Genomic DNA, 22,917 nt, shown 5'->3' on the forward strand with positions numbered 1-22,917 from the left:
GGAGTCTAACTGGGCTTCCAGATGGAAAGAAGAATTTTCCAGATGGCCCAGGTGTATGTCTATTGAGTTCCTTAAAGTTTTAAATCCCCCATAACTAGGGCCAAAGTTCCAACTATAGAGGAGCCTGCAATGCCTGCCTCCACCAAGAGGAAAATGAGAATGCGGATGGCTCATAACGCACAGGGAAGCTCAGAATCTAGATTTAAGTGTTCCCTGTCCTCTTCTCCATTATGGATAAATACCTGTAGTATAACATACACAAGGATGCTAAAACGTAGGGTCTCCTTCAGTGTAAACAACTCAGGAGCTGCACACTCGGTTAAGCCATTAGTGTGAGCAAGCCAGGTAGTCTGTGGGGCCAGGAAGTACGTGCAACTGCCATTCTTGGAGTTAACCTGCTCTTTATGGCTACCCGAATCTGCTCTCTAGGGTCTGTCTTGGTGACATTAAGCAGGCCCTGTTTCCTTGGAGCTACCTCAGGGTGAACTTCAGTCTGTACCATTTATAGTGTATTAGTGTTGGAATTGGAGCTTATATTTCATGAATTCTTATCACAATGTGATAGGGGGTTTGGGGGCCAGGCACAGCCAGCAGTTCAGGCCAGCGTAGCCAGTTTGAGAATGCTTAAGAAACTGACACACTCTTTCAAGCGTCTTGAACACTAAGGGGTTGGCTTCCACTTCCTCCTAGACCTTTATCTTTGAGGTTACCAAAGGAATTCTTGGGGAAATAGGAGTTCGGGGCTTGCTATCTTAGGGGGTTCATATTCTGGAGATACTGAGATGAATCAGTTCGGACCAGTGGGCCAGACAATCCTAGGTGTAACTTTCATTTGGATAGTAAATTTGCTGCCTGGATCTGGAGCTTCTATGTACAACCTGACTCCCTGGGTTCTACTGGTGTCCCAGGAATGATCTTCAATTTCTGCCCTGCCCTAACGGTTACTGGTATGAGATTACATTGTCAGTGACTGCAGGTAGGTGGTGATGGCTTCCTTTCTAGGACTATGAGAGGATCAGTGTATACCTCGGGGGGGACTCAGTTTAGCTACCCCACTGAGCACAATAGTATTCACCTTAGGGTACTTCTAGCACCTTGGGGTGGGGCAGTCATCAGCCAGGCATAGAACTGGATATATCGGAGTTCTTTCTCCTCACTAGTGGACCGACAGCCCCAGAGGTGTGCTCCTCTGCAGAACTGAATGAACCATCCTTCAGTAGGCTTTGGATACAGTGTTTTATAGAAATAGACCTGGAGCATGATTGGGTCTCAGTGAATAGATTGACTATGTGCTCCCATATTCCATTCTTTCTTAATTTCCACACCCAAGGTCCTGGCTTTTATGGGGGTTCTGAGTTTTTTCCATCAGGAGACACACGCACACACACAAAGACAAAATAAGACAACCATAATTATAGAGCCCAAGTCAACCTACCTATAGGGGGTTGAAGAACCTGATAAAGACTCATCTGTAATTATTTTCTGTAGCCTTCAGCTGGGCACGGTGGGTTCACAGGGTGACACCAGAGACAGAATGGCAAGGACCACAGGGTACCAGCATTTTCTGGGTTCTGGGCTTGGATGCTCTTTATTCATATTAGTAGCTCCACCAGGCTAAAACTCACGGGCAGACTAAGACATGGGCAAAGGCACAGCCTCTCAAAATGTTTGATAACTAGTCCTCTGGGTCTGTTTTAGGACCTGTAAGTATTGAGGAAGGAATAGTTAGTAATTTATACCTTATAAACTTCTTGTCATTGGGTACATATGGCTCTTAGGAAGGCCAAAGTAAGAGGTTGGCCCAGTCTTCACCAGCCTGATAGCCTGTTCCATATCACAGAGACGGGGATGGTGGCTGACTGTATGGTGTTTACAGGAGACCACATCTGACACTTCCAACACCAGACCCTGTGACCTCACTGTGAGCTCTCAAAATACTAAAGCATTTCATGATTCACAATTAGCAATGTCATCTAGCCAAGGTGATGCCTTCTACTCCAAGGTCCACAGAGACAAAATGACTTTCTAACCTAGAACTGAACGTAATGCCTGAAGGTCCAGGGAGTAGACAGCCATGGAAGCTCTAGCTCTAACAAGCAGGCTTTGACAGGCCACCAGCTTTGACAGGCAGGGCTTGTTGCCATGGCAATGCCCAGCCAGTGGCACCCACTTCCTCTGTTGCAGCAAAGGCAAGCTGTCTGAATTCCAGACCCTGGTCCCAGGAAGAGCCTATCTTCACAGGAGAACATTGCGGGCATCTCTCCATGCTTGCACTCTAGAGTATCAGGTCAAAGTCTGAAAGGCAGAATAAAAACAGCCAGAAGAATGGCAAACAAAGCTATTGAACGCAAATTGAACACGTGACAGCCCCACCCAGTGCCAGTTCCAACAGGTGCCCTCTCTACCATGGACACTTGGGATTTGTGTTCAGGTTTCTGTTGCTTGTTGTAATGGCGAGGCTCTTTCTGGGGGTTGAGGTAGCAAGTATCAGTACTGTGTGGAAAACACCAAACTACCAGGCAACGGTGAGGAAAACAGTAAATTGAAAAACACAGGGCATCTAGGAGGCTTGACCCAAGTTCGAAGTGTTACTTTCCTGATCTTGCAGTGTTTTGGTTTCGCCCGTTTGTCTGTTTGTTTATGTACAGCATGGGGGGTTTACTTCAGGCCAAGTTATTAGACCACACCCTAAGTGTGTGTGCTTTGCAGGTGTTTCTGCTGAAACTTAGACCATATGACAATTACGTTTGTATTTAGTTGAACAGAAGATAATTCCGGTCAGCCCTTTGATTCTAGAGATTCTGTGGGAAAGACGGGATAGAGGATAAAGCAAAAAAAAAATTTTAGGGTTGCCTACTGCTGTCTACCCTGTAATGCACAGAGGCTTTTCAGTAAGTACTTGCGAAGTAAGCTAGACAGTTGCAGAAGCACAGTGACCATGCTGTCCCCAACCTCATGAACCCCCCATCTCTTTTCCTGCTGTCCACCACTGAAGGATGAGGAGTGGAAATGGGGTCTGACTCTGTACGTTGTGTCTGTGTAGTCTGACCCTGGTGTTCCTGGTGTTCTCACCTGTGTAGACACGCAGCCAGCTTTCATTCTGGAAACCCATGCTGTGCCCCTTGGAGCTGCAGCCTGCCTCTCTCTGCCCTGGCCCCAGCCAGCCTGCCATCACTAGCACTCCCCTTCTCCTAGGGGTCTCCTCTCCTGGGAGAGGAAAAGTCATACCTTTTGCAGATGCTGCAGTGTGCAGCCTTGCTTGGCCGCTCTGTGGTGCTTCATTTGCTGCTCTGTTTGTTTAGTTAGATTTAGAAGCCTGGCAGGAAGCTCTCCAGCCTTCATAGGAGATGTGATGCTGACATTTTTCCTGGGTCTCTGTTCCTGATGAAAACCCAGTGGCATTTGCTTCACAAATCCAGAGGCTGGCGTCACTGTGTCCAATGACCTGGACCTTAGCCCTCAGCTCCACAAAGTCCTGATATCACCCTCCCTACAATGCACACGTGGGCCATCCCATGAACTCCAGGCCCACTCCACGGTTTCTGAAAGTACCCATGGTGACCATGTTGCTCGTCCAGCCACCACAAAGGATGCCCTTAGAGCAATGACAATGGAATCTGCCCTGCATGTCGATATGGAAAAGGCAGCATCGAGTATTTATGGAAAGGTCTGTTCTGAGATATGAAAGCCCCTTTAATCCATTCATCTCCCAATTTACTATCAGACAATGAGTGCTTCCTGCATGCTAGGTCCTGTGGAGATGCCACAGGGAATAAGGTAGATGAGTTCTGAATTTCAAAGAACTTCCTCACCGTGAGAAAGATGGGAGTGGGGGCTAAAGAAATATTTGAAAATTAAAAATTGATACCATGAATAAAGAAGTATATCAGAACAGTATCAAAGCTAATAGCAGAGGAGAACAGTCTTTAGGCATGGATGGGCTGTTGCTGTCAGAAGCAGCAGCCTGTGCAAGGGCCCTGAGGCACACACAAAAGAGCACTCAGTGTGTGCTTGTGTGGGGGAGCTACAAACTGCCTGCCCTAGAGTTCAGATACCAGGACCGTTCATGGTCTTTGTACTCTGAGACCGTCAGAGTGACTTTGTTTATGATGGCGAAGCTCCACTTTAAAAATGTAAATGGAGATATCATTATTAAACATTATTTATTTGCTTATTTATTCATTAAAATAATTAAAAACCCATTACGTGTTAATAGAAGTGATATGTATTTATGAAAAACAACCATGCCTTCTACAGCAATTATCAGAGAAAGCCAGGGCTTCACATTTAGAAAGCGCTTTTGTGTTGCATTCTCCTGTTCTGCTTCGCCACACTGCAAAAGTGGTTTTAGCTGACACAGCTGAAGTGCATGTTGCTGGGCAAGTGAAGACCCTGGCCACCCCTCAAAGGTGCAAGGCCACCAGAAGGCCTGGAGTCACACTCCAAGAACTTCTCTATAGGACTCTGTTCTTGCATCAAGGCCATCTGCAGTCTTGGTAGGAGCAAGGTCCCAGAAGCTCCATAGGGGCAGCGGAAGCTGTTGAAACTCTAACTAGAAGATTAGAAGCAGCTCTGTGCAATCTGGCTTTGCCAAGGTCATCATTCCGCCTAGTGGAGCATGCACAGAAGAGCAGGAATGCCCTAGGAAAAGTAGCTTGGAAACTGCTTTCTAGAAAGCTCGGAAACAATGAACCAGAGCCTTGGCTGTGAACAGTACCCTACAGTCAGGTGTAAATGATCCAGAGACGTCAGGCGTGGCAGAATCTGTCTGTAATCCTATCACTTAGGAGGTGGAGTGGAGAAAAATTAAACAGTGGAGCGGAGGTTTCCAAGGCACGAGGTTTGCAGGTGTTCAGATGTGGTAGGACCATTGAAAACTCACACCACATACACACACACAGCTCAAGCCCCGCATCTGGCCAGCCTGTCAGAAAGAAGGCAGCATCTTCTCTCAGTATCTCTGGGTCCTTTCATCCATAAATAAGCACCAGGCTCAGAAAACATTATCATCTGTGAGACAGATCCCCATTATGGGACCACAAAAGACCAGAAAGACAGAGGCCAGGGAGAGAATACAAAGAACGCAGGCTTCCTCTGAGGTCTGGCCTGCCCCCTGCTTGTCAGTACAGTGTATGGCTCTCAGGAGAGCTGGTCCAGCATGCCAACCACAGCTCATTTTCTAGGCCACTTAAATAGGTAAAGTGACTATGCGATCTGGTGATGTCTTGTAATGTCGTGGGTGGGGAATTAAACACGGTGAGCACTCCATGGCTCCCAGCTGCCTGAGGGCAGACCTGTGTCACAAAGCCAAGCCCACTCAGAGACAATCCCAGACGGGAACAGCGGGGATCCCCACCCCACTAACTGCACCTCAAACGCCACCTCCAGGGCCACAGCACAGTCCACGTTCAGAACTGTAAACAGAACAGTTGTGAGCTTGGTGTCCATCATGAGTCTGTTAGTACATGAAGACTAAATATTTGTGGGGTTTAGTTCAAGCATGAATACAGGTGTTTTGATACACAAAGGATGCATCTACATGTGGGGTTCCTATCAGGAAACAGAGTTTGTTTGTTTGCAGTACTGAGGCATGAACTCAGCCTTGAGCATGCTCTCTACCTCTGAGCTAGATCCCCCAGTCCTATAACATATACTATAAACAGGCTAGATTCAAAGATGATTAGGCTTGCATGTAAACATTATCAGATTAGTTCTCCAAGGGATATTTTAAACTCAAATTTGATATTTTAATGTGGAAATAAACAAATGTATAGTATATGATATTTGTTCAGTATAGACAAATTATAAATAATTAATATATACATATTGCTATATACATGAGAAAGAATCCAAGGGCTTTTTAAAGGATACTTTCTCATGAAGAATTAGAAATAGGATTGGGATGATGGCTCAGTGACTAAAGTGCTTGCCTTGCAAGTGTGAGGACTTGAGTTCAATCCCTCAGGATCCATGAAAATAAATAAATAAACAAGCCAGGTACAGGGTCACATTCTTGTAATCCCCGTTCTGGAAAGGCAAAGACAGGGAGGCCCCTGGCTCTCAATGGTCAGGCACACTGCCTAACCTCTTTGGTGAGTCCCAGGCCAATGAGAAACTGTCTCAGAATAATGAGAAAGGTGCAGTTTGACCCCTAGTACACATAAATGTGTGTGTACTTAATGCACAGGCACTGTGCACCTGCACACACAGGGACACAACAGAAACAGGCGCATGCAGGCACACACAAATTAGGAATAGCAACCAAGCACACACTCTACACATACAAATTCGACGTATCTTTTGGGGTGCTAGAACAGAAGGCTGGGTTCAAGATGAGCTCTTGATACAGTGAGCAGCAGCTCTGGCTACAGTCAGTCTGTCTGTGTTGAGTTTGATGATGAATGCCGCAAACACGGATGTGGGACTTTCACGGTGTATTTTTAGCTGGCTCTTAGGTATACCGCCCTCCCCTCCTTGCAGAATTATTTTTAATTCCCCGGAGCATGCTCTCTGCCACTCATCACCACATTTGGGGCCTGCTCTTTTTCACTGGGGCTGCACTGCCTTCCTCTGGGTGCCACTCATCAATGCAGAGCTGATTTGGAGCTGAACTGTGTAATAATGAGGCTTTCAGCGCCAGCCCCACACTTGCCTTGTAATTAAGGCCTGATGGTTGTGTTGACGGCAAATGGAAGAAAATGGCTTTGTTCTCTCTTCCCTGGCTTGATTGCGGGTTCTCTCGCTCACCTGAATTCCACCCATTCTGCATTGTGCCCGTGATTGCTGGAGGACCGTAATTGCAGTCCCAGCAGAAGACATTTCCAGGAGGTACAGTCTGTGCAGCTCCTGGGGGAGCTGGGGGAGCCGCTCCTGGAGAGGCCCCTCAAGGGTGGACTTAGGAAATGCTTGTGTGGAAGTGAAGCGTGACCGAACACCAGTGCTCTCCTCTGTCATTTGCTTTACCCCGTGGGGCATGGCTGCATCACCTTCTGCCTGTGGCCCAAAACGACAGGCCAAGCACAGACACCATTGCTAAAGTGCAGTAAGGGCATGTGGGTCACACCTTTGAAAGTTCATTAGGGCTGAAGAGATGGTTCAGCAGTTAAGAGTATTTGCTGCTCCTGTAGAAGATCTGGATTAGGTTCCCAGCACCCAAGGGGCAATTACTCCAGTTCCTGGGAATCTGATACCCTCTTCTGGCCTCCACAGGGACCAGACATACACAAACATACACACAGGCTTAACAGTAATACATACAAAATGAAAAGAAGCAAACAGAGGCGGAGGTCGTGCCTCCATTTTAAAATGCTTGCCATGTAGGCACAAGGACCTCAGCTCAGATCCCCCAGTCCTCATGCAAAACCTCAGTATGGCAGCTCACACCTGTAAACCCAGGGCTCAGGAGGCAGGCCAAGAGAATCCACTGAGCTGTTTGGTCAGGTTAGAGGGATCAGGTTCAACAGGAGACCTCGTCCCAAAAGAGAAGGTGATGAGTGATTGAGGGAGACACCAGATATGGATCTCTGGCCTACACCCATGTTCATACACACATGGAACACAAACACATACATGTGCACAAAGTCCTCTGGCCATGCCTCAAGAAGGGGATCAGAAACAAACAACAAAACAAAACCAAACAAACAACAACAAACACAAAAACCACTTAGGGAAAAGCAGGCTTTTCAGAGCTGTCATGGCACACCTCCTTTCCTTGTAAAGCACATTCCTAGAATGAATATGCAGCTTTCGATTGTGTTCATCGACTCTCTCTATTCCTAAAGACCAAACTCGATGCCAGAGAAGACATTTGCAGACATCCATAGTACAGAACCTTTCAGCCTCCCAAAGCTGGTATGGTGGCTCATCTTGGTTGCCTACTTGACCATATCTGGAATCAACTAAAAGACCCAAGCAGATCAGAAATCAGAAATACCTCTGGAAAATTTTCTCAATTGTATAATCTGAGGTAAAAAGAGCCACCCTAAATCCCAATCCTTTGAGTTCAGAAGACCCACCCTAAATCTGGGCCGCACATTCCTGTGGTAGCCCACATCACATGGCATAAATACAGTTCTTGCTTTCCGACGCTTGTCCTCACTCTCACAGACAGGTTTATCAATTCTGCAGCTGAATCATTGCCTCACTACTGTTAGAACCTACATTTTTGGAACTCCAACATAGACCAATGGCCAGCTAAGACATCCAGCCTTATGGAGGGACCAACTTCTTCCTTCACCTTCCCATTGAGAGACACCCATTGTTTGACTAGCCCAACAACACCTATAAGCCACTCTTAATATATCCCCCTTCAAATATATTTATTTAATTATTCATTATGTATGTGTATATAAACATATATACATACATATATAATATATTCATTCTCTCGGCTCTGTTCCTCTGGAGAACTCTGACTAATACAGCTGGTGTATTTAGACTTGGTATTTGGACTTGACAAGAGATGACCATAATTGAAGCATATGTCTGAGAACACATAGTCAAAAAGAGCATCCAAAACTAGACCAACTTCCATACCCCCTCCACACACACACACACACACACACACACACACACACACTGCCTGTGTTTTCTCAGGGTTGTATTGTCTCATGATAGGCTTCTCTCCTGTAGACATTGTATTTGCTCAGAGAAGCTCAATTCACACCCTCATACTTACAGGGGAAAACAACCAAACATCCTTTTGGGGAGGATGACTCCATGCTTATCAGTCATTCCACTCACTTGCTGGACAGGATACTCAGTGGAAAGAACTATGGTGCAGAGGTGAGGGTCGGTCCATCCTGAGGCCTGGGCCATGTTCCCCACCCACTTCCATTCTTAATACTTCTGCCATAAGAAGACAATTTAAACCATTTGTTATGGTGGATGCCTGTAATCCCAGCACTTGTAAGGGAGGTTGGGAGACTCAGGAGTTTAATGTCACCCATGACTATGTGGTAAGTTAGAACTCATCCTGGGATGTGTCAAGGAAAAAACAAAAAACCAGAGGAAAGAAAATGTAGGTGTATAACAGAGACCAATCATTACCTCTTTTCCATTGTCTTCATATTTTCATATACATTTCCTCACAATACCTACATTTTTATTGAGTTTTAAAATTTTTATGAAGTGTAACAATGATTATATGACAGTACATGACAGGAAGGTTCACAGGCCAGCATGACATCAGGCAAGCATCCATCTTCACGTCAAGCCCATTGTATGCAGCACATGTTCCCGGAGCGCACACTCATGTAGAGCAAGGTGCTGGGAGGCAGGTTCCCAGGTTCTGTTCAGAGAAGCGTCTGCTAGAAGGACCTGGAGGAGTACGTTTTCACAGCCATTTCTCAACACTGCTAGAAGGACCTGGAGGAGTACGTTTTCACAGCCATTTCTCAACACTGATTCCTCCTCTCTTTGTGTCTCCAAGACACGGAATAGCAAGTCACTTAGACTCTAGCACAACCAGCAGTGAGGTAAAAGACTATGGCAGACATGCTATAGGATGTCTCAAGCAAGGTCTCCTATGCATGTACCTTTGCCTGACATACACCTTATATGTGCAAGGCCTCCTATGCATACATATACCTTGCCTTTACATGTACCTTTTCTTTTCTGAACAGCATGGTGGCCCTAGGCCTCATGATGATGTGCACTACAAGCTTGTCAAAATTATAGAGGTTGGCAACTTTTGTAAGTGTATGTTTTGTTTATTTTCTCTTATTTGTGCCTAAATTGACAGAACAATAAGGGAAGTTATATTTCAAGTGCCTGACTCCTCTGCCTCCCCCAAGAGCAGTTTCTAATTATTATAACCAAATAGTCTAACTACTCAGAGAGTAGGACGCCCAACAATATAAAGGTCAGTTTTTATAAGTCACTTTGGCAGAAACAGTGTTGCTATAGGTTGGCTTTACACACTGTGAGTTATATATCCTTTTAACCAACGTTAATAAAGAGCAAGTGAAGATCGGATCTTGTTATGAGTAGCCCTGGCTATTGACACTGATGTTCATTTATAATCTGGCAACATTTTAGAATTCAAATTTAAAAGTCTGTTTATCAGATCACTTCACAGAAACCTGGTAAGTATAGAGTTTTTAAAATCTGTGATGCTTTGCAAAAAAAAAAAAAAAAAAAAAAAAAAGTGTAAAAAGTGAACAGGTTGTGAAAAAAAGTGAAAGCAGGAAAAACAAACAAACAAAAAAAAAACAACAAAAAAGGGATCTTTATTTCCTAGATCAAGGGGGCATGAGGCCATGATGGGCCACTGAGCTAAAACTTGTACTGGCAAGTTGAGATTCACTGCATCATAACTGCAGATCCTGTCTGTTGGGGTCCAGTCTCTCTGGATAGATGTGCACACAAATCTGGCAGGCAGAGATGATGAATAACGTGACCAAGCTCTGTACTCACCAATGAGAAATGAGGGTGTCATAAAGAATGGGCTCAATCCAGCTCACAGTTGGGTACCAGACCAAAGAATGGGTTTTCTGCACACCATGCAGTTTATCTGAGTCACGTCATGTTGAGTAGCATTGCTAGAATGCAAGCACACTTTATTTTAATAAAAGCACTGCACCCTACGGGCTAGAATACTTGATGAACTCAACATGTAAAGAAAGGTTTTTAGTCTCCACTTACATTCAGCCTGTTGTTTTTTGCTGTTCATATTATAGAGTAGAGGCTGGGACACATGTATGTACCCTCATGTATGTGGAGGCCAGGAGTTAATTAACCTTGGATGTTATTCCTTGGGTGGTTCCACTTTGTATTTTGAGACAATTTCTTATTGGCCTGGAACTTGCCTATTATGCTAGGGTGGATATTCTGTGCTGCCTGGGTCTCTCTGTCATCAGCCCCCAGAATCTATAAGTATATGCTACCCTAACCTGACATTTTTTCTTTCTTTCTTTCTTTCTTTCTTTCTTTCTTTCTTTCTTTCTTTCTTTCTTTCTTTCTTTCTTTTTGACTTTTTAAATTTTTTTATTACAATTTATTCACTTTGTATCCCAGCTGTAGTTCCCAACCTTGTCCCCTCCCAATCCCACATTCCCTCCCTCTTCTCTCCCTATGCACCTCCCTGAGTCCTCTTATAAAGGAGGTCCTCCTCCCCTTCCATCTGGCCGTAGCCTATCAGGTCTCATCAGGACTGGTTTCATTGTCTTCCTCTGTGGCCTGGTAGGGCTGCCCACACCCCCTTAAGGGGAGGTGATCAAAGAGCCAGCCACTGAATTCATGTCAGAGACATGAACAGCCCCTGTTCCCCTTACTAGGGAACCCTCTTGGAGACTGAGCTGCCACGACATTTTCATATGGGTTCTAGGGATAAAGCTCAGGTCTTCTTGTAGACACAGCACTTACCCGCTGAGTCCTCTCTATAGAGTCATTGTATACATTGTTGAAGGCTTTTTCCTTTCCTAAAGTGTCTGCTTGGCCCTCCCTCCCCTGGATGACCCTCTGCCCACAGTATGAACTATACTTTCCCCTCAGGCTTATTGTCCAGTACACCATGCTACTTATAGCTTCCTCTCTTAAGATATTTACTGATGGGTGATCCCTAGAGTTCTATCTCCCACTTATTTGCAAACCTTTGCAGCTCCAGGGTGAATCTGTCCACCTCTGTGTGAGCATGGCATTAAGCAAGCCTCTGCCACAGTATTTCCAACTAAGAATATGATGGCTTCCCTCAGCCCCTCCTCAGTTATAGTCAAGCCTACAGGGTGTTAGGCTGTGCATTCTTTATCCTGTAGCCTGTGATTCTCTCAGGCAGGTCAATGTGGCTAAACTTGACTCCCCTGCTTTTCCATTATGCTTTGTTAGGGAGCCAGTAATTACCAAAATACAGCTCCTTCCCCAAGAACCAAATGGAAATAGCCAAATGGAAAGCAAATTATGTCTCTTCTATTCACTGCTCCCAAATATCCCTGAGTCCATTGAATGATCTCTCTGGTTTCCTTTCTTAAGAGAATTCAGAGAGGGAGGGGACAGAACGAAAGAGAGAGAGTGAATATGAATCAATAACTACCCCACAATAATTTAACTATCCTCTTTGTAATGATTCCATATCCTAGCTGTCCCAGATCTGGTTATACTCTAAGAACCATAGAAACTACATTGTTTAAACACTAAAAGGAATGGACTTCTGGTGTGAAGTTTCAAGAGTTGACATGCACTGGTTTGACACTCTGAAGATCTGACCCTCCTCGGGTTCCTCAGGGCAGATCCAAAGACCTTCCCCTTGGCCAAGGTGTCCAGGGAATAGGTAGAGTCAAGACCGGGGAGTCAGTGAATTCTTGCCCCCAAACTTGCACACAGTCCTAGAGCCAACGGTTGAGCGGAAACATGGTGATGCTCTGCTAGGACACCTCTCATGCACATTAACTCTGGACTCTCAAGCAGGGTACATTCCTAGCAATCGGTTTCTCTAAACACAAAGCTAACTGAAACTCCCTTGCCCTGTGCTCAGGATTATTTTGAAAATCAGATAAAGGAATTAGCATGGAAACCTTTGAAAGTTTTTATCACGGGGGAAGCAATGAGCTGGAGGAGCAGGTACAGCTGTGCAGAGGAATCTTGTCCCATATATACCCTTCTGCAACTTCTTTGGAAGAACAGTGGTTGTAATTGTGGATAACCAGTAAGCTCCGCCTGGCCCAAGGTCCTGTTTTCACACAGCAGGGCATGTCTACAGCGGGAGCTACACAAAAACTTATGTCCCCATTGTTTCCACTCATGTGCAGCTTTTGTTTAAGTTGAATTAATATCATATATAAGTTAAGTCAATTGCAGCCCACAAAAAGACAGTGATTTATCTATATTTTAAGAAGTTTTCCCTAAATTTTCAAATGGATTTTCTGTCCAGCAACTCTTTGAAGGCATGTTGGAATCTGGTGAGCAATTAATAATGCCATCCTGGATCTTACTGTGTCTCAGAAACAAGCATTAAACACACGCTTCTGCTATGCCTAACCCCATACATACATACACACTCCTTCTTGTATACCTGATACCCACTCTGTTGTGGTGTTTTCTGACACATACATTCACATCTAGGATATCATAGTTGATACGGATAGTCCTGGGCTTAATCTTTGTCTTTGATAATAGCTGTTAGATACCTGTGTTTTTTTCCCAAATGATTAGTAAATATTTACAAGTATTTTTGTGTTCTAAGTGTTCTGCTGGATGCCCTAAAGGATTCACAAAGTCTATTTCATTGCTTTCTAATTCATATTTATAACAAAATCCTTCTCCTCTGGTTCCTGGTGACCTTTGTCTCCCAGAAGCTCAGCATCTTTAATAGCAACAGCAGAAGGGAGAGTAAGAAAGGAGCTGGAACCCGTTTGCACACATAACTCAGAACTGTATGACTGGTCAGAAGATGGCTGTACCCAAACTTCAGAGACAAGGGGCCCTGCTGAAAGCTGAAATGATCTTAAAAGTAGCCATTAAAAAATGTTGGAATGTGATATGAAGTCTGACAAACAACTCTATGATGTTTACAGAAAGAGAGAGAGAGAGAGAGAGAGAGAGAGAGAGAGAGAGAGAGAGAGAGAGAGAGAATAAGCCCAGATACAAAGATCTACTCTGCTCTCAAAGGAAACCAAGGTTTCCTAGGAACTGGGTATATAACAAGACCAGGATGAGCATGCTTTCTTTCCCAGCCCTGCTTCTGTTTTGCCCATCTTCTGCATCATGGACTCAGTTTCCTCATCTGTGTAACTGGCAGGATTCTATCCACAAGTTTGTGTGTAAAATCACCTTAAAATTTAAATTGTGATACAAGTATGAGAAATGTAATGTGGTAATAGTTATTGCTGTAATTGTGTATTAATGACAGGTGTGTGACATGACACCAACAATGGCACAGAGATATTTCTAAGGGTATGGAAGAATAAGAGACAGTTAAAGAACAAATGTAGAGGTGATGGGAACAGCAGTGAAAGGGATCATCCTGGTGTTAACCAAATCTTTTCCTTCCAAGAAAAGAAAGGAAGACAAACAGTGTTGGTCTTCTGGCTTGGTTTTGTTGTTCTTGTTCTTGTTGTTTGGGGGTTTTATTTTGTTTGGGGGAGTGTGGTAATTACTTCTTGTGAAGCTGTAGATTCAAGGAGAGGATCAGCCACTTGGTCCACCAACTGCCAAAGGGCATTGGATGTTGGAAAGGTTAGCATGTCGATAGACCACTTCCAGGGTCAAATGTTGACACAGCGGTCAATAGCCTTCTTATGAAAATTCATCCCCTCTACACTACACAACCAGACACCATCCTTCAGATGGGATGGGCAAAACTCAAGATAGTCCTCTTTGACCACGATTATCCTTACCTCTCACAATCTGCACCAATAGTTATTACGTTCTTGATCATGTCCCTTGCTAGCACAGTGTCTTGGAGATAAAAACCTTACTCTCCATGGACGGTCTCCATGAGGACCAAGTGTCCAGTGTCCTCCCATTGCTGCAGCACCCAGAGCAGAGGGTGGGGGTGGTCCCCCAAACTGTTCATCCTTAGCTTTCATTATCTGTTTGCAGTCACCAATGACATTTTGTTTATTCTGGAAGAGTAAGCAATAATGCTCTAGTAGAGCCTCACTGTGATTTCCTTGGTGTAACGGTTCCTGGTGTGTACATAACAATAGGCCCTAGGCCCAGTCTTAAACTATACCTTGTGGCAGTGAATGGTTTGTATGCCATGTAATTATCATAACTTTGGGAGTATAAGTTTTTAAGCTAAATTCATCAATCACTCTTTATAGCAATTGAAATGCATACCTTTGAAACAAGCAATGGATATAAGATATTATCATTTTAGTGTGTTACATAAAGAGACATGAATTTGTTTTCATAATAAAAATGTAAAGTAGGGTATCTACAGGAGAAGGCAGGCATGCTCCCCATTTCCTGTAATCTCACTTCTTTCTGAGGATGACTTCTGTAGGACAGTGGTTCTACTACATACACCCTCACTGGCATGCACTGCATGTGTGTTTTACTCACGGAAGCATGAGGAATAGGCTAGACCTCAGTTTTGTGCCCTTGTGCTGCACTGGTCTTGACATCTTGCTTGTCATACACAAGGATCAATTCTAGATTCATGTTTAAGCGAGAATCACTGAATCAGTTTCATCACTCAAGATTTGTGATGATGTGCAATATTGTAATGACAATTTTTAACATGCATTTATGCATACGTGTGACTAAAACATATTTGGTAGACACCAGGAGCTAAAATTGTTAAATCAGCATATGCATATTTAGAATTAGCATACATGCTGCCAAAATCCTGACAAGGGTATTCCATGTAGACCTGCTTAAACCTGCTTGAGAGTTCCCTTGTCTTGCCTCTAACGTTCCCAGTAGACAGGATAAAGCTCTTGATATCCCATCCTAGGCACTAAGGGTACTGGTACCTCTGGCCACACCACTGCGGATTCAGGAGACCTTTTATGCATCAGTATTGAGATTGCCACAAGATGGAGACTGTGAATACAGGTTTCAACTGAGGGACTCATCTTAAGCTACAGGGCAGGTTATACATGGGATGTCTTTATCTGTAGATAACTCCACGCTGCAAACTTTGAGAATTGATACGCTTCATGTTATCAGTTAGAACTGGGGTCCCTCAATAAATTAGGGTTTCATTATTAGCACCAATCCTGCCCAGGGTCTAGAGATACTGTAGTGATATGCTAAGTTCCGTCAACTTGACACAATCTAGAATCTCCTTTGAAGAAAGCCCAGGTAGGGAATCTTCTACATTAGGTTGTCCTGTGGCATTTCTGTGAGGGATTTTCTTAATTGGATTAACTGAGTTACAAAGACCTACCCAGAATGTGGGTAGTGTAATTTCACGTACTGTCACCACTCTAGAGGCAGGGGCGGGCACCTGAGGTAACGGAGCCTATAAATGAGGTAGACTAAACTCTCACGCAACAGCCAACTTCATCAGAGCCTCAGACAATACATATGCTGAGTGTTAAGAGCAATGCAAGCACTTAAGTCTCATGAGTTCACGCTGTGTACAATCACAAGGACAAGCCACACATGGCAAAAACATGTTTTTCCATAGAGGCATATAAAGGATAGTTTAAACACTGGATAATGGTACCAAGCAATAACAAATGATCTGAAGTAAATTTACTCTTGTCTTCTACACCTGGGAGGAGCACGCAGACACATTCCCAAAACAATTCTTTGTTTTGAAGAAACTAAGGTCACAAGACTCTTATCCTTCTTTTAAATTTTTTTAAAAAGATTTTTTTTTTTTTAATTTTATTTTTGAGTGTTCTCACAAGCCCTCAGAATTCGCCTCACAAAACTCCTGGAGCGTGTTCTAGCAGTGGACTGAGTCCTGGACTGAACAAAGAGAAAGCGAAGTGACGATAGACGAGCTTGCTTGAGCTCAGCTATGATGTGAGTCACTGCTTCAAGCTCCTGCCACTGTGAATTCCTTGCTATGATAGTCTCAGCGTGAAAGTGTGAGCTGAACTCAGCCTTTTCCTCCCCTAAGTTGCTTTTGTGGGATATTTTGTAACGGCAACAAGAACAAAACTAGGGCAATGTGATAGGAAAATCTACACATGGCAAGGAGGCTTGGACTCTCTGAACTGCCCAGATGCACACCCAACCCTCAAAATATTGGATTCTATGAACAAATCTGTAATTGATTCGGACTCTAACCACATACAAAAAGGTGTGCTGTGTTTAGACAGGGTAAGAAAAGTTTTGCTACTGCTCTACTTTTTCTGATGTCGTCATCTCTGCTTCTGTTGTAATGTGCCTTCCTGGCTTATTATAGTCATTATTTTCTGTAAAGGTTTCTTCCCCTCTCTTTTGAAAATCTGGAAGTGGACATACTTTGAATTTCATAGACATAAGAAATTGAATTATCTTCTCACAAGCTGTTCTAAAACAGAGTGTAAGTACGCATGGGAGTCGGGCTCCTAACATATGGCATGAAGGGAAACACAGCCCTATTCCTGCAGGGAAGATGGTGAATCCGAGAGTTCGCATAGATTATTAGTACAGGTCCTTCATCCTACCCTAGAGTATGGTCCTTCTATCAGCAGGAATACAGGATGAAGAGGCAGAGATGCGCATCCAAGTCACAGGGATGTTTCATTCAGCCCGGGCTGCCCACCACAGGCAGCTGGGATACACTGCTTTCTCGCCACCATCTGGACTCCAGACGTGACAACTAAACTATAAGGAAGTCCTTTTGGAAATTGCCTTTCAGGTCCAGATGGTGCTGAGACGCCAGTCTAGGAAAGCAAGCCATGCTCAGGACAGAGTCCTTAGACTGTGTCTCATGAGATCTCATTATTAACTGAGCCTCAGTCCACTGAGGCTGAGAAGCCTGCTCTTCCCTCTGCTGCACAAGGACTGGCAGGCAGTTGTCTGGCTCTTATTGTTCAATGTTGCAAGCCTGAGGAAGATGTACTGTCAAAACATGTCTCTCATGTTTTAGCCTAGCTCATGCAGAACTGGAAGAGTGGAGATTTGATTTTTTTTTCTTATTAATTTATTCTCTCATATATTACTTCCTGAAAACAGCCTTCCCGCCCTCCTCTCCTCCCAGCCCTTCCCCCTACCACCCTCCTTATCCACTCCTCCTCCATTTTCCCCAGAAAAGGACAGGACTCTCCAAGAGGTATCAACCAAACATGCCATATCAATTTGCAGTAAGACTAGGCATATCAAGGCTGGACAAGGCAACCCAGTAGGAGGACAAGGGTCCCCAAAACAGGTAAAATTGTCAGAACCAGCCCCTGCTCCCTCTGTTAGGAGACCCACAAAAAACATCCAGCTACACATATATGCAGAGGACCTAGGTTAGATTCATGCAGGCTCCCTGATTGTTGGTTCAGTCTCAAATAAGTCATTCTGTAGGGGATTTTTGTGGTGTCCTTGATCCTTCTGGCTCCTACAATCAAGAAGAAAAAAATTTTTAATTTTTAAAATTTAAATTTTCTGCTGAAGTGGAAATGGTGCTGTGGTGTTTACCCCCGCACACTTCAATGAAGCCGAAGTATCTTGTAGAAAAGGCATCTGTGTCATGAGAAACCTCAGGCAAGCCAGGCCTGCAGGACCCGATGTGCACAAAATCAGGTACTGGCACATGCTGAAGGGTCCCAGGAGTTGAGACAGTGCAGAGGACACCTTCCAGGCCTGAAACTGGAAGGGCCTTATCAGTCCTTTCATTAGCAGGGCCCCTTAGAAGCACTGGGAAGCAGGAAGCAATTCCTAATGCCATTCAACCAATGCTCAGAGCATCAAGTGTGCCCAAGACAACTAAACAGGAAAAAATGCTTCGAACCAGCAACACAACTTCCTTCAGGGGACAGCTTCAAAGCCAACCATGCAGGCCAAGTACACAGCGTGGCATTGGGAATTCTTTGAAAAGGTCTGGGGTGCTTCTCTGGCTAGTTTCATGTCAACATGGTACAAGCAAGAGCATCAGAGAGAAGGGAGTCTCGGTTGAGAAAATACCTCCATAAGATCCTGCTATAGGGAAGCCTGTAGGGGATTTTCTCAATTAGTGATGGATGGGGGAGGGCCTGGCCCATTGTGGGTGGTGCCGTCCCTGGATAGTTGGTCTGTAAGAAAACAGGCTGAGCAATCAATGAGAGAAAGCCAGTAGGCAGCACCCCTCCGTTGGTTCTGCATCAGCTCCTGCCTCCAGGTTCTTGCCTGCTTGAGCTTCTGTTCTGACTTCCTATGGTGATGGACAGTGATGTGGAAGCAGAAGCTGAATAAACCTTTTCCTCCCCAAGTTGCTTTGCTCGGGGTGTTTCATCACAGCAATGGTAACCCTGACAAAGACAGGTGCTAAAGGATAAATTTTAAATTTAGCCCAGTACCATGTGTATTGGGTAGAGAGAAGGTGAACTTCAATGATTCTGCTGTTCAGAAGGCTTCCCACCACTGCTGACTCAGCCAGGTCCTGTGACCCTACAGCATCCATGGAAAGAACAGTGATGTCATTTAAAGATCAGGGGCCTGGAATTTGTACGCTGATTACTTTCTTCCCATAATCTGACCTTCAGAGCAGGTACCAATGGCACAGGAGTTAAAGGAGCCAGACTGCAGAGATAACCCTTTCCTTGCTGAGAGCCAGCATCATGAACAGGGAGGACCTGCACTCTGGCCCCACTTGTCTTGCAAGAGTGAGGCTCTGAATCCTGAGCTGCAGGATTCAGTGTCCACTACTGAGGATGGAGAAGGTGCTAATTGTTTTAGAGGAATGCCTGTGTAGCTGGCACCTAAAAGGGATGACTGACTGTCAGCAGTTAGGACATTTGCCGCTGTCATATGAAAGTTACGTGTGCAAATGCACTGTAAATAAAGCAGCATCCAGTGTTGAGGAAACAGGAACATTGTGTGTACCTGTGATGTATGCATGTGCATGTATGCATACATATATGAGTGTGTTCAAGAGTATATGTGTGTGTGAATGCATTGTGATGGATGGTAAGTGCATCACTTGCATGTGTGGGAATGTGCAAGTGTGTGTACATGTATGTACATGTTTGCTATGTGAACATGCATGTACACATGAGTATTGTGTGAATGTGTGTAAATTGTGCACGTGTGTGTCTATTCAAGCATGTATATGTGAGTGTGCATGTGAGAGTATATGTGCCTCTATAAAGGGGTATGTTAGTATGTATCTATGTATATGTGTGAGAATACGCATGTAGCTGTGAAATCGTGCGTATGTGTATATGTACTTATACATATATACATATATACAAATATATGAGAGTGTGTGTGCTTGTTAGTGTGCAAGCATCTGTGTTTGTGTGCGTGCATGAGAATGTTACACACTGTAGATAAGAGAAATCCATACTAAAGTATGAAAACTTTTACATGTTTAAGCATGTCCCAGACTCTGGCAGAATAATGGTTCTAGACTTAAGAGCAGAATACTGACACCGTTTATCATTGCAATTTCCAGCCTGGTTTGGGCGGAGGGCAAGCAGATGCTTTCTGAGCTCCACATAGCATTTCCAGGTTGATGTGCCCTTTGCCTGTTTGTTTACTGTGCCCTTGCTGGGGAAAGGAGGAGAATTTGCTCTGGTGGCACTTTGCAGACCGTGTGTACTGTGTAGGAGACGGGCGTTAGCTCCCCACTCCTGCAGCTGAGCACTCTGAGTGCTGACTTTATCTCCAGGTATCCTGTGAGAAGTGGGGCGTAGCGTCTTTTAGAGGATTTATGGTAAGGCTGCTGTGTGTGGCTGATGTAAACTGGAGAGCCCTGAGGGTCTCTTCATTCCCTGACACACTTCACTGCCGCCCATTAACACCTCGGCTGTTATTGCCGTAGACTGGATTTAATGAGGCCTCTGAATTGGAGCTTAGCATTAGAAACAATGGCTTCAACAGCCGGGCAGGCACCTAGCTAGTTCTCTGGCTCCCTTCCTCTGATTCTCTAGCTTTCTCTCATTTTTTTTTAAATGAATTCTCTCTTTGACAATATTTTTGAAATAATCTAGGTATTTAAAGATCATAACCATGACAATATTGCAGAAAGTTAATAAAATATATTCTGAATTTCTACTCGCGAAGATAGTGTTTTTTGTTGTTGTGTTAAGGATAAAATGGAGTGACATGTGGAAGTCTCCTGGGCCTTGGCAGACTATATTTTGTATGAGTGGGGAAAAAAAAAAGAACCTAGTTTCCAAGAAATTAACATATAAAGTATTTCTCACCTACTGCATGGTTTCCTAATTTCATCAAGTAGTGAGGAAGATAATAATTGCAGAGACTACCTGGAATTGGTCAATGTAAGCATTATTACGTACACTTAGCTTTAGCCTCAAACAGGACATGTTATTTGAAACTGGCAGATGATTCAGACTTCAACGTGAATTAACTGAACTGTTTCTTTACATGTATGTATTTATTTGTTTGTGTAGAGGTTACCACGGTGCACATGTGGAGGTCAGAGGACGACCTGGAGAGGTCAGGTCTCTCCTCGGTATCTACCTCTGGTCATCAGGCTTGGTGGTAAGTGCCTCACATCAAGGGCTGTGGGCCAAACCATCCACACACCTCCTCAGAATGTGGACGCCTGTCTTTAAACACAGCTTTTTGAAGTGTCACTGCACGGGTCAGGCCGTCTCTGCCTCCTGTCAGTAACTGTGTCCTTATTGTTGTGTTCCTTAGGAAATGAACACTAGGAAGAATTGGTGAAAAAAATCGAGCTAGCATCTCCAAAGTCCTGTGGTGGCAGCCAGCAGCGCTGGTCCAAAGAGGACCTGGAGAGTGAACTCAGGTACCAAGTCCTTTCCCATTTGATGCTATGGGTTGCTCCTTGAAGCCTGTTGAGGCAGACATTACATTCTGTTTCCTGGCACAACCATTTCATACTCACCAGGTATTGGCTGTTAATTTGGATGGTGCTCTGTTGTTCTTGATACTGAAGTTAAACCATAGGTGACATGATGGGTGCACAGAATACCCTGTAGGTGCTGTGGGGGAGTCCCTGGGCCACAATGGTGAGAAAATGAGACTGTGTTTCCTTTGAAATCAGAACCTGTTCTGCAGTTTCCACACTGAAAGCAGAAGAGGTCTCATTTTGAGTTCACAAATTCTGGTTAGAGGCTCAGACCAGGTGGGATGGCAGTGAGAATGTAGAAGGGAATCATTGCCAGGTGTCAGAGTCAGAGGCCTAGATGACCTCTGCCTCTGGGCATGTGCAGCCACCTGGCCTTCAGAGCCTCTGGTACTGCCCTCCTGAGCTCATGAAGCTCTATGAGAGAAAAGGAAAGGATGGTAAAACCTCAATTGTTCAGAGGCTCTGTGTGGAGAGCCCTGGTCTGCCTGTTCAGGTTCACAGTGCAGTAGTAATTTGTTTGTCTGCCAACTATCCCATTTGCCTGTCTGGTAATGGAACTCTATCCCACTCTGGAAATGAGAGGCTGCTATTGACTCCCATATGCTGCAGCCTGGTGGGGCCACTGTCTTTAAGAGCTTTGTGAACTGCAGTAATAGGCCTCGGTCCTTCCCATTATTTTTCCCTTCTACACCCCACTCATTTCCCCTGAAGAAACCCAGTGTGCTCATTGGTTCAGCTTGGGAAAGACATTAGGTTTAATTGTACATTTCCTTACAAGTTCAAAACGTGAGCACATGTGCATGCACACACACACACACACACACACACACACACTAACAAAGCCCTATTCAAGTTGCATGTTAACTCATACTTGGCTTTAAGAACGGTTATATTTCTGAATTTTAGGTTTCATGTATATAAGCTTCCTGGTTTTGTTGGATCTCATTGAGTTTTAGTAATGAGACTATTTAGTGGACTATTTTTATCAAAGTAATTTTTAATGAGTCTTTATTAAATTGATATTTTTAACATTGAATAAATATTCCCATTTAAATGAGGACTATCAATGTAGTTTAATTAAAGGTGTTCAACACAAAGCTCATTGGAAGTAAACAAAGCATCAAAAATGAAGAGGTAGCAACTAGTTTTGAAAGAAGAACCCATGTATGTGCTGATAAACTTGGCCTTCTACAGGCTCTCAGCCAGGGCATCCTTCTGATTCTGCAAGATGTATTTTGCTTGCATGTATATACTTACATACTTATATGTATATGTGTATTTACGTGTAGGGAGAGAAAGTTAAGCTTGCTCAAAGAAGAGAAAATGTCCTTGGGCTTTTTTTTTAATTACACTTTATTCACTTTGTATGCCCCCTGTGGTTCCCTCCCTCCTCCCATCCCAATCCCTCCCTTCCTCCACCCTCTGCATGCATGCCTCTCCCCAAGTCCACTGATAGGGGAGGACTTCTTTTCCTTCCTTCTGATCCTAGTCAAATAGGTCTCCTCAGAAGTGGCTGCATTGTCTTCTGTGGCCTGGTAATGCTGCTTCCCCCCCAGGGGGAGGTAATTAAAGAG

General features: G+C 44.3%; 1 protein-coding gene across 22 annotated transcripts in view; it reads left to right on the forward strand.

Moving 5' to 3' along the window:
* Myt1l (myelin transcription factor 1 like) overlaps positions 1-22,917 on the forward strand; it is a 392,362-nt gene that overhangs the window by 92,978 nt on the left and 276,467 nt on the right. For 16 of the 22 annotated variants that reach the window (XM_060366542.1, XM_060366552.1, XM_060366567.1 and 13 more), the window contains exon 3: positions 21,172-21,280. The exons of 5 other annotated variants lie outside the window; for them this stretch is intronic. The gene's annotated coding sequence lies outside the window, so the exon portion shown is untranslated. Of the gene's footprint in view, positions 1-21,171; positions 21,281-21,363; positions 21,383-22,917 lie in introns of those variants that run through there. One more of the 22 variants, XM_060366594.1, reaches the window with a different exon arrangement.

The sequence above is a fragment of the Meriones unguiculatus genome, chromosome 1 (assembly GCF_030254825.1).
Source record: "Meriones unguiculatus strain TT.TT164.6M chromosome 1, Bangor_MerUng_6.1, whole genome shotgun sequence".
NCBI classification, from domain to species: Eukaryota; Metazoa; Chordata; class Mammalia; order Rodentia; family Muridae; genus Meriones; species Meriones unguiculatus.